Source organism: Octopus bimaculoides, chromosome 18, assembly GCF_046866305.1.
Source record: "Octopus bimaculoides isolate indiv1 chromosome 18, ASM4686630v1, whole genome shotgun sequence".
NCBI lineage: Eukaryota > Metazoa > Mollusca > Cephalopoda > Octopoda > Octopodidae > Octopus > Octopus bimaculoides.
Window position 1 is genome coordinate 56,118,342 of NC_142945.1, and position 11,785 is coordinate 56,130,126.

The window sequence follows — 11,785 nt, forward strand, 5'->3', positions numbered from 1 at the left end:
TGAACAATTAACTTTATAACTGGTTGTTTCTAGTTTCAGCCAAGATAGGCCATAAATTGAAACAAGCAGAGTTATGTACCTTGCTCCGAAATCGTCTTACTATAAATTTAACCAAGATTCTTTGCGTAAATCTAATCGTGTCAATTTTCTTTTTGCAAAGGAACACTTGTTGTTTTGAGTAACTTCTTTGTCAATACTTTTTCATTATTATTATAAATCATAAAAATATCATAATTAGGATATGAGTATGGGCAATCAAACTCTATTAACCATCACTAACTTATCGTAGATTAAGATCTGTTCAAAGGCAAGCATTGATTTTTATATCGTTATTCATTGAATAAGCGAAGTTCCATGGAGATATTTGCAAGATATTACAAACTTCCTGCATCAAAAGTGTTATTTGAAATAATATTAACTCCAAGTTTGAAGGTTTGAAATGCCAAACCTTTTCCTCATATACACTTTTTTATCTTTTCCTGGCAGTGTAGTTGAATAAGAGACTTGCCACTTTATGGAACTTTATTTTCCTTCTTTATGGAACACATTCTTTTTTTCTTTAAACATTATAGAGAAGATCCAAATAGTTTTATGGACCCTAAAAAGGAACATACAGCCTGGAGCTAATTCCATTTATCTGTTCCCTACTACATCACTGTTTTTGGATATTTTATCTTACTTCAAAATAGTGATTTCTTTTTTACTCATCACTTTGCCAATTAATTCAAAGCTATGTGTGATGGAAGTGAAGGAGTAATTCTTTCAAATGTCCCCAAGAAACATCCCTCTCCCCACAGACATCATTTACTAAACACCAAACAGATCTTACCGACAGCAAGTAAACCAAACAATGCATGGATAAGCTCTGTTGTCAGGGCAACTGAATCAATACTAATAACAGTAAGTTTTCTAAATTGCTCATAACCCTCAGCACGAATTTTATTTAGCAAACATCCTGCATGCATCTCTTTGTGTGTGTTTTTATTTTTTATTTGTTCTTCTCATTGAACTGAGCCATGCTGGAGCACTGTCCTGAAGGGTTGTAATCAAATGAATTGACCCTAGTATTTTTTTATGTTTGTACCTAGTATATATATTCTATCACACTTTTTGCAGAACTGTTAAGTTACAGGGACAGAAACAAACCAACACCGATTGTCAAGCAGTGGTGGGGGGAAAAAGCCCATTCACAAGGTTTTAGACAGTCCAGGGCTATAGTAGAAAATGCTTTCTCATGGTGCCACACAGTGGGACTTGAACCTAGAACTATGTGGTTGAGAAGCAAACTTCTTACAGCAATATAATATATACATCTATATCGATATACATATTCTTGTAAATGTCAGAGCATTAACCCTCATGGCTTTTTCTGAACCACTGTACAATTCAGAATAGATTTTCCCATTCATTGACAAAAAGTAATCAGTTGTTGATAGTCAAGGTAACAAGTGACTATTATCAGTTTCAGTCCAACCCAGCATTACAATATAGTAAAAATGACTAACAGTGGTTGTATGATGCCTGTGTGCAAACAGCCATGCTACACGGCAGTGAAACATGGGCTGTGACCACTGAGGACATGCATAGGCTTGAAAGAAATGAAGCTAGCATGCTTTGCTGGATGTGCAATGTCAGTGGGCATGTACAACAGAGCGTAAACATCTTGAGAGGAAAGTTGGACATAACAAGCATCAGATATGGTATGCAAGAGAAACAACTGCACTGGTATGATCATGTGACGCATATGGCCAAGGACAGCTGTGAAAAGAAGTACCAATCTCTAACTGTGGAGGGAACTTGTGAAAGAGGTAGATCTAGGAAGACATGGGACAAGGTGGTAAAACATGATCTTCCAGCATTGGGTCTCATGGAGGTGATTGAGATCTTTGACAATATGCTTGAGAAGATTCAAGCCGAGTGAAATCATTGTTGTGGCTGATGCTGGTGTCACATAACTGGCACCTGTGCAGGTGATACATAAAAAGCACCCATGCCAGTGGTACATAAAAAGCACCTATTAGACTCTTGTAGTGGTTGGGTTAAAAAGGGCATCTAGTTATAGAAACGATGCCAAATCAGATTGGAACTTGATGCAGCTCTCCATCTTACCAGTTCCGGTCAAACTGTCTAACCTATGACAACATGAAAAGCAGATGCCAAATGATGATGATGACATCTAACCATACATACTCATTACTGCTTCCAGAAACCAACAACAGGCAGCCGGTATTAACTCACCTTGTCTGAATCACCCTCTTACAGAGGTTAGTATTTTTTTCCACCCACAATTTCCAATGTGGTTAAAACAATAAACAATAGCATTAATCTCTGTATTCAACTGAATCAATAAGATAACTGCTCTGTAGATGACAGATCAACCAATTCTCCCTCAAATAACATGCCACTGTCTTAAAGGAGTATACATTGGCTGATATAAAAAAAAAAAAGACAGAATGGGCATGGCTGGATTGATCAAAAGTCTGCTTAATCATGGCTAAACAATAGCAATAACAACTAGTATTCAAACTCACACAGGATACTGAGGTTCCAGAATTAAGGCTTAAGAATCAACAGAAGAAGGAAGCAGGAGATGCTGAATGGCTCAAGTGGCTATTTATGCAACCTCATGGATCTTCCATAAATAACAAGACAAATCTACCTTAAATCATACCCAACTATCTTCACAGAAATACCTGTGATCAAAGGTGTGCTCAATCAGAAGTCACCTTGATTAATCAGCAACAAATACAACTGAACGTAAAGGCAGAGTTGAATCAATTGTTTTGAAAGAGATTGATGTGTAAAGACGAAAAAATGCTAGCTTTAAGCATCACTCTGAAAGAGGTGTTGGCAAGGCTGTGTGGTTAACAAAGCTTCCTTTGTAACCACAACGTTTCAGGTTCAGTCCCACTGTGCAGTGCCTTGAGTAAGTGTCGTCTCCCATAGCCCCAGATCAACTAATGCCTTGTGAGTGAATTTGGTAAACAGAAACTGTGTAGAAGCCTAGCGTGTGCGTGTGTATGTGTACCACTTGACAACCAGTGTTGGTTTGTTTATAGCTCTGAAACTTAGTAATTCAGCAAGAGAAATGCAGAAGTACCAGACTTTAAAAAAAATAAGTACTGGGGTCAATTTGTTCAAAGAAACCCGTAAAGGTGGCGCCCCAGCATGGCCGCAATTCAATGACTAAAACAAGGAAAAAATAAAAGATATAGCTTAGTCAAAAGAGGAAGGTATGTGTGGTTTTGCAATAAAATGGACACTACTAAAAGCAGCTTAGGTCCAGCCGATGGTAATTAATGTTGATCAAGTCCATCACCCAAAAGACTTCTTATAGTTTGCTCTCGATAAAATTTCAGTTACAACAATTTGGTAGAAAATAGTTACTGTAGGTGTAATAGAATTGAACCCAAAATCAATTGGAGAAGTTTGGGAATAGTTTCTCGTGAAACCCCATACCCCAACGAAAAGGAAAGAGTACGGATGTGGAGAGAAAAATATTTGTTTTTCAGAATCGTAAGTTCCATTATATGAAAAACATAAATACTAAAAACAAAGAAACAATAAAAAGTACGCTTTTCTTTCCCACAGGTATGGGATTCGAGGGATAGCTTGTAGTCCCAAATTCCGCCAAGCTTTGTAAAGATATCAGTATGTTACTAAATATAAACACGGGCTTAATGCAGTTCAGTAGTATCAAAATCCATAAATGTTTGAAAATCGTCTCCTTTCACACTGATAATCATTAATTTTGGCCAGGCTGTTAAGTCTTGATGACAAAGGGAAGTCTGAACGTAGTATTCCAATTACGAATTTCTCTTCAGGATTAATTACGTGTTTACGTAAGATAAAATTAAAAGACTATATACACAACCACAATACATATATATATATATATATATATATATATATCCGAATCAAACTTTTTTGAATTATATATGAAGCTCCCAATAAATATCTCTCTCTCATATATATATATATATATATATATATATATATATATATATATATATATATATATATATATATATATATATATGAGAGAGAGATATTTATTGGGAGCTTCATATATAATTCAAAAAAGTTTGATTCGGATATATATATATATGTATTGTGGTTGTGTATATAGTCTGTGTGTGTGTGTATATAAAGCACTTCTAATCATTCGTTACCTTTATGTTTCCCATGTTATTTAGACGACTTCTTTTTCCTATTACGGATGAGGAAGTGTAATTAACTCATGATTAAAATTTTGTCAAATGACTACGCGGAAATTAAAGGTAACAAGAGCTCTCACGCACCCTCTCTCTCTCTAACACACACACATACAATACAAATAAATGAATGAAATGAAGAACAATATCACTATGTAGGTTTCTGTGCCGTTAAAGCATGAGAGAGAGAGAGAGAAAGATGTATACAAAATGTAAGGGTGGGAGCAAGAGTGGGTGCTACTCAGGTAATCGCTATCGACATTTATGTATTTTTTGTCTATGTGTGTATGTGTAAGTGTTACACATACATACGCACATAAATATACTTACATATACATAAACACAGAGAGAATAAACGATTCAACTGAAAAAAAAAATTAAAGAAAAATAGCGTTAACGGAAATTGCGGAGCAAATAGTTTCACTTTTGATAGACTTTCTCACACACACTTTTCCTAATCGCAGTGGCTGTAAAGACATTCCATTGAATAGCTATACACAAATTAATAACAGGTGTGCAGGTGATCATCAATTATGCTATATTTCTAAATGAAAACAATTAAGACAACAAATTACAATGAAAGAATAAATGTAAGCATACTCGTAGAATAATACCAAACAGACGCATTGGAATTTTTTCAAGAATTAATTATTACAGGTGTGTTATAACATAACAAGCCCTTCTCAGTTTTACCGGTGACAGATCAACAAAAATTCCTTTTTAGTTTAAATACCGTTTAATAATAACCTTATAGGGAAAGAGGGATAGTAGTTACTACTAGTATAATAATAATAATAATAATAATAATAATAATTTTTAGAAGGAATCACGACTAGAAATGTTATGCGAAGATATGGTTGATTAGATGGACACCAATAGTTGATTGATTTATTTTATCAAAGGCGGCGAGGAGCTGGCAGAAACGCTTAGCGGTGTCCCGTCTCTGTGAAGTTATTGCGTGAGTTTATGTTGAAACGTTTATTGAATTGTTGCCATTGTTATTGATTTGAATTGTTGCTAAAGTTGTTAATTCGTTAATTGTTGTTTTGTTTCCCATTGTGGGAAAATAGAGAAGGCGCCGGAGGCAGGCCCAAGTTATGCGGCCGCAACGAGCAAAGGAGTAGACGTGCAGGAGTTGGAGGTCTGCGAAATAAAATTGGAGCCCAGAAAGATGAAGGAGAGTGAAAAACTAATTACTAAGGAAAGTAATATTCTGAAGCTAACGCCACCTGAAGAATTATCGGCCAACGTGTTAAAAAGAACGGTAACATTTAAAACCATGAAGACAGCCACAAGAAAAATAGAGATTTGCGCCGATAGAAGCCATAGAGGAATGTATAAAGGAATTGAAAAGATTTACAACATACGTTACGAGGAGGAGATACGTCACTGTGGAGGTGTGCTTCACAACGGAGGAGGAAGCAATAAAGCACTCCGCAGAGGCAATAAGGACAGAGGAATGGGTGCTCTTGCCTTCGTACTGCGGCAAACGTGTGGCCAAGGTGTGAGTGGGTAAGGTACCACCCGAACTGAAAGAAGAATGACTGATGACAGCCATAACGTATAATATGAAAGACGGGAAGATTCTGAAGGCTACAAGGACCCAGAAGGTAAACTGCTGGGGATATGGGATCGAATTAACGATTCAGGCAACAACGGAGGACTTGAATAGTGTGGTGGATGAGATTGTGCGGCCAGATGTGAAGCTGAGAGTTACTGCGGAGGGTAGGCCGCCATTGTGTTTCTCAAGTGGAGAAAGGGGCTACATGAAGGCACGGTGCACCCAAAGAAAGCCACAAACAGAACAGGAGGAGAGACATGAGAGTGTGGACCAAGTAGTACAGGACAAGGCAACAGAAAAAAGAAATGGAGAAGGGATTCACTATAGTTAAAAAGAAAAGAAGGAGGAGCGGAGGAATGAGTTCTCCGCCAGAGAAGCAGAAAAAGAAGAGAGAAGAGGTGAGAAAAGAAACTGTGAAGGAGGGCAGTTGGAAGGAAAAAGAAAGTAAAATGTAAGTGGAGTTACCAGCAAAGAAAGAGTCGGAAACCCAACTGTATGAAGGTGAGATGGAGAGACTATTTATGGAGGAAGAAAGGAGAGAACCAAAAGTCCAAGAGAAAGGAAAGAAGATACGAGGAGGAGAAGGAGTGTGGTATTATGTAACGTACCCAAAAAATGTTGAAACAGAGAAAAAAATAATCACGTTACACTCAATAGTAAGAGTGAAAGTGCATTCATATGTCTACGTGGAGGATAGGAAGGCAATATTGATAGAAGAAGAAGAACTATAGAAAGTTGAAAGATGTGTGCAGATAACGTTGACAAGATACCCCTCCCTGTATGGGGGAATTGGGAACTTGTGGCTCTTGCGTGTTTGCACCATTTGTGTTCATGTCTGGTGGGGTAAGGAGAGGGCTGGTGTTGCAGGGGGAGTGGGTGTGGAGCATGAGGGGAATGAGTTGGGGCTCTTCTTCACTCATTCGCTGCTTTCTTCCTTTCCTCTTCTTCCTGCCCACCTCTGCCCATTCTATTGATTTTTTCCTTTTGTACTCCAAGTTCCTCGCTTCCATCCTTCTCAGTTCTTGATGTTATGACTGTCAGAGATGCAGTCTCCACTGGATCTTCTTTTGGTCCCTCTACGGGGGGGGGGGGCACTTGGCCCTTATGTGTCCCAACTGTCCACAGTTGTAACACCTCAGCCTCCTGCCTTCCACCACAACCCTAACCCTAACCCTCATCTCCCACTGTTACCATGTTCTCTGCCAAGTGGACGTGTGTCCCAATTTTTATAACAATGAAAGGTTCCGAAAGGAGCACGTCCAAAAGTTGCTATGATCACTGGAACCTATTTGTGATTGGTCTGATTCACTGATCACATGAGCAACATTCCAGGCATTGGATGATTGCTGAATATTCTTGCTGCAAATGTATCCTCTTTTTTTTTTTTAAGGATAAAATCTGGAATCAGTGAAAATTGACATGGAGTGAGGTCTGCATAGGTAATAATGGTGGCAGAACCTAAAAGAGTTTCTAAATGTCAATAAGTTTAACTGCTGTGAGGTGTGGAAAAGTTTGAAACTTCGAGTATAGTCAGTATTTAACCATTCTATCAAAGAATCTGCATTTGAAACATTAAAGTTTTTCACTCCTCACAAGAACGCAACTTACTGAACCTATAAATTCTTTTGTCTTTTCGTTAAGATAGTAAGGTATAATTTGAGTGAGATTCGGTTGCTATTTCTAGCATTGCTATTGACCATGTAGTGAAAGGATCAGAAATTCTTTTCAGCAGCAGCAGCAGCAGCATCATCAGCAGCATTTTTATGCATTTCAAAGGTTGGACAGATTGTCAATCTGAATTAGTCTTTTTTATATGGAGCTACTCTCCTTCTAGAGTGGTTGGATAACCATGTCCTACTTACAAAGTTTAATTGTTAGCATAGTTTCTAAGGTTGGATGACCTTCTTATCGCCAACCACGTAATAGATTGTACTGGGTTCATTTTATCATGTTACAAGCACTGGGTGGGGGTGGGGGGAGAGACTGCCATGTTCTCAACAAGACAAAAGAGTCTTTACTCCTACACTGCATCTGCTTATTTCTCAAACCATTTCACTGTGTACTGTAGCATGCAGTAACTGCATCAGGATCCCAGCATTACTGAGGTTTCCTTCGGCTCCACAAGACTAAGATTCCATAGTGAACAAAAACATAATACTTTTGAAATTGTTTAATATGGTGTACAAAATTTTATATTAAAAAACATTAAATACCATTGATATCAAGAAATTAAGAATAAGTCAAAAATGTTGACCTAAGGTTCTGAAAAAAAATTTTTTACTCATTTTTTTTTATATATATAAGATCAAAATGAAGTTGTTGCTTACTTTTTTTTTTTTTTTGACCCCCATATCAGAGAAACTTTGATACTGTCTTCAGAGTCCAGCCAATTTCTGTATTTTGTTTTCAAGTTCAAAAGAATAGAAAATCCTTTTTCACAAACTGGATAAAAGGAAGCATTGTGTTTGTATTTTCACATGTGCAGTTTTGAAAACCTCTGAACTTTTGACAGTTAAGAAAATAAAAATGAAAGATTCACCTTGTACTGAAATTCCCCAAGTGTTTCACCCTCCTAATTGTTTGGTCTATTCAGGATCATCAATAATTTTACCATTGAAAGGTTTCTAAAACCAACTGACAACATGTGAATCAAGCTTGAGAAAATAAATAAACAGATTGTTTGAGTTTGAGAAGATTCCTTGTAATTATTTCTTTGATATCACCAAAACTTAATTCCTTCATTGATGTTTTTCACTTGCAGTTCTTTGATCAATGCATTGACGTAGCTAAAAATAGTAACTGAATAATGAGAAACGTGCTAATCAAATGGAATTACTTCACTTATCTGCAAAGAAGGTTTTAAGTTCAGTTATGAACTCTCAAACATCATTAAGAACATCTCCACATAAAAGCTGCCCCACTTCTGTGTGAAAAAGAAAGGCAAATATATCCAGCTTGCTTTTCTCACAGTAATCACAAAGCAACCTCATTGCAAGCTCTTTGACAGCATTAAGCAGTTTTGATCGTCTCATTCATGTCAGCCTCAAAATCAGGTTCATCACTTCTACACCTAATATCTGGTGATGGATAACATAAGCAATAACAGTCAGTGTTGAACATGGACCTGCTCGTTTATGTATGCAAACTTGGGCAAGTGTGAAATAAGGGAGAATGCCCAGGAAGTGATGTCAACTAACAAAGCAGGTAATTTGAGCATCCTATGACATAATGAATGTGTGTGACCACATTAGGCAATTGCTGAACATTCCTGCCACATGACTTTCCTGCCAGTGAAACTTTGGTCACTGAATTGAATGAAATGATAAGAATAGTGCAACAATTGCAGATGTGAGGTATATAACAGAAGCAAGCATTAGAAAAGGGTGAATGCAAGATTGAAGACGTTGGTTAAATTGCACTATGAGAAGATGTTTTCATGGACAATGCTATCTTATACATGAAGTACTGAACAAGCGCTTATGTTGGAAAAGATTGCAAAACCAGGAATGTGAAAAATAAAAACAAAACAAAAATAAATAGGTCAGTGTAACATTGACAGAAAATTCTCTTTTTTCTTTACGTACTGTACAAGTGAAGAAGGCCAGTGTAGTTGCTGATCCGATCTTATTGTCATCATTGGAACATATGTGGAAGTATCAGTTGAAGAATGTGCTGGTGTCATTGCATCAAGTGGTGGAGTTGAGCCTTTTCTAGGTTGATGCTGACAGATCTTTCCTGCCATTTATATCCAGGACAAAATACTTTGGCACTCTGCTGAGAACTTTGAAGGGTCCTGAACACAGTGGCTAAGGTGGAGGAAAAAAAACAAAGAATAGAGTGACAAATTTAGTGTGTAAGCAGAAGTTCTACTGGACTTAGCTCTCTGCTTCATGTTATTTATCATTGTCCTTCCAGGCCATAACAGAGGAGTTTAAGACCAGCTGTCCATGGAAATTCCCTGTGCTGATAACCTTGTTCCTACAGCTGAATCTGAATTGTTGGTGTGGAAGCAAAATCTGGAATCAAAGGACATTAAACTTTAAAAAAACCAAAGTTTTAGTAAAGAAGAATACAGACAGGATGCTACTCTAATAAGAAAAATGGCCCTGCTTGATATGTAGAAAAGGTGTTGGTAGAAATTCTTTACAGTGTACTCAGTGCAAACTATGGACACTCAAGTGCTGCAGGAGAATCACTGGAAAATTAAGAGAGAGTGTACACTTTGTTTGATGCAGATGTGTAGGAGCAATAAATACAAGGGAAATAAATTTTCTGGAATGCCCAGGAAGATCGTAAAAGGTAGTAGATATGATGGCATGTTTGATGTAGTAAGCTGTCATAGTTTCTAGCAAAGACACAAGAACTAAAATTTGGAGGGAGAGGATTGTCAAACTAAGTACTTGGCTATTACATTATTTTATTGATGTTGAAGAGATGAAAAGCATATGTGACCTTGGCAGGATTTGAACACAGACTGTAAAGAAACTGAACAAATACTATATTTATTCTAATGATTGTGCCAGATTCAATTTCAAGTTTATGGTTTTCTTGCTTGGGATTGGTATATGAGTGTCTGGTAGGAATGTTAATGTGTATGTATGTGTATTCCATTATATGATGGAAGATGATATCTTGCGTGTGTGTGTGTGTATTCCTGTTTTTTACATTCCATTTTTATAGTTTTTTGTTCTTGAAATTTTTTGTTATTTCATTAGCGTAGGCATGCCCATGTGGTTAAGGAGATGAAGATGCTTTCTTTGCAACAATGTGGTTCTGAGTTCAATCCCACTGCATGGCACCTTGGGCAAGTGTCTTCTACTATAGCCATCAGCTGACCAATTCCTTATGAGTAGATTTGGTTCATGGAAAATGAGTGGAAACCTGTCACATGTGTGTGTGTGTGTGTGTGTGTGAGAGAGAGAGAGAGAGAGGGGGAGAGTGTGTATGTCTTTGTGTTTGCCCCCACTGCCACTTGACAACTGGTGTAGGTTTGTTTATGTTTCTGTAACTTACCAGTTCAGCAATAGTGACCAAAATAATAAGTACTGGGGCAATTTATTTGACTAAATCTTCCAAAGTTTTGCACCAGCATGACCGCAGTCCAATGACTGAAACAAGTGAAAGATGAAAGATAAATTGCTGGTACTAATGCAGACCCCCAGATTATCATTGCATTATATCTTCTGTAGATTATGTTTAGCCCTGTATCATCCCTCTTGAACCAATCACTGATCAAAAACCAATTGAGCCATAATCATATTTATATTTTTTCCTTAAGAGCATAATGTACCTGGGACTACATTATCTAATATGTTTTTAAGTAATCTAAATTAAAATTTTCCATCAAAATTCCATGTTGATCTGTTTCAAGCACCAGATTAATAATGACAAAGCTATTATCTCTAAATTCTTCATTATTCTACAAATTAATTGCAACAAGGCAGTGTGTTTCAGAAATAAGGTCACAAAGCAAGTTTTGGCTGCTATTTGTAGCATGTGCAGAGACTCTGTAGAGGTTCCTTTAATGATTAATGACTTTTAAATTGTTGTATCTTGAGAGAAAAGTTGAACATTAGAAGCATCAATTGTGGTGTGCAAGAGAGACGATTGCGCTGGTATGGACATGTGGTGAGAATGGATGAGGATAGCTGCGTGAAAAAGTGCCACACCCTAACAGTTGAGAGAACCCGTGGAAGAGGTAGGCCCAGGAAGACCTGGGCTGAGGTGGTGAGGCAAGACCTTCGTACATTGGGCCTCACCGAGGCGATGACTACTGACCGAGACCTTTGGAAATGTGCTGTGCGTGAGAAGACCCGGCAAGCCAAGTAAGATCGTTGCCAGTGCCCCTGGACTGGCTCTTGTGCGGGTGGCACATGAGATGCACCATTTTGAGCGTGGCCGTTGCCAGTACCGCCTGACTGGCTCCCGTAGGATTTTCGAGTGAGATCATTGCCAGTGACCCTGGACTGGCTTGTGCGGGTGGCACATAAAAGACACCATTTCGAGCGTG

At 37.7% G+C, this 11,785-nt stretch overlaps 1 long non-coding RNA gene across 4 annotated transcripts in view; it reads right to left on the reverse strand.

Moving 5' to 3' along the window:
- LOC149132114 (uncharacterized) overlaps positions 1-10,516 on the reverse strand; it is a 10,826-nt gene extending 310 nt beyond the window's left edge. Inside the window, exon 1 of one of the 4 annotated variants that reach the window (XR_016245125.1) lies at positions 4,815-9,343. This is a non-coding gene — a long non-coding RNA (uncharacterized LOC149132114). The other 3 variants (XR_016245127.1, XR_016245126.1, XR_016245124.1) reach the window with 3 other exon arrangements.
- Positions 10,517-11,785: the final 1,269 nt, after the last annotated feature.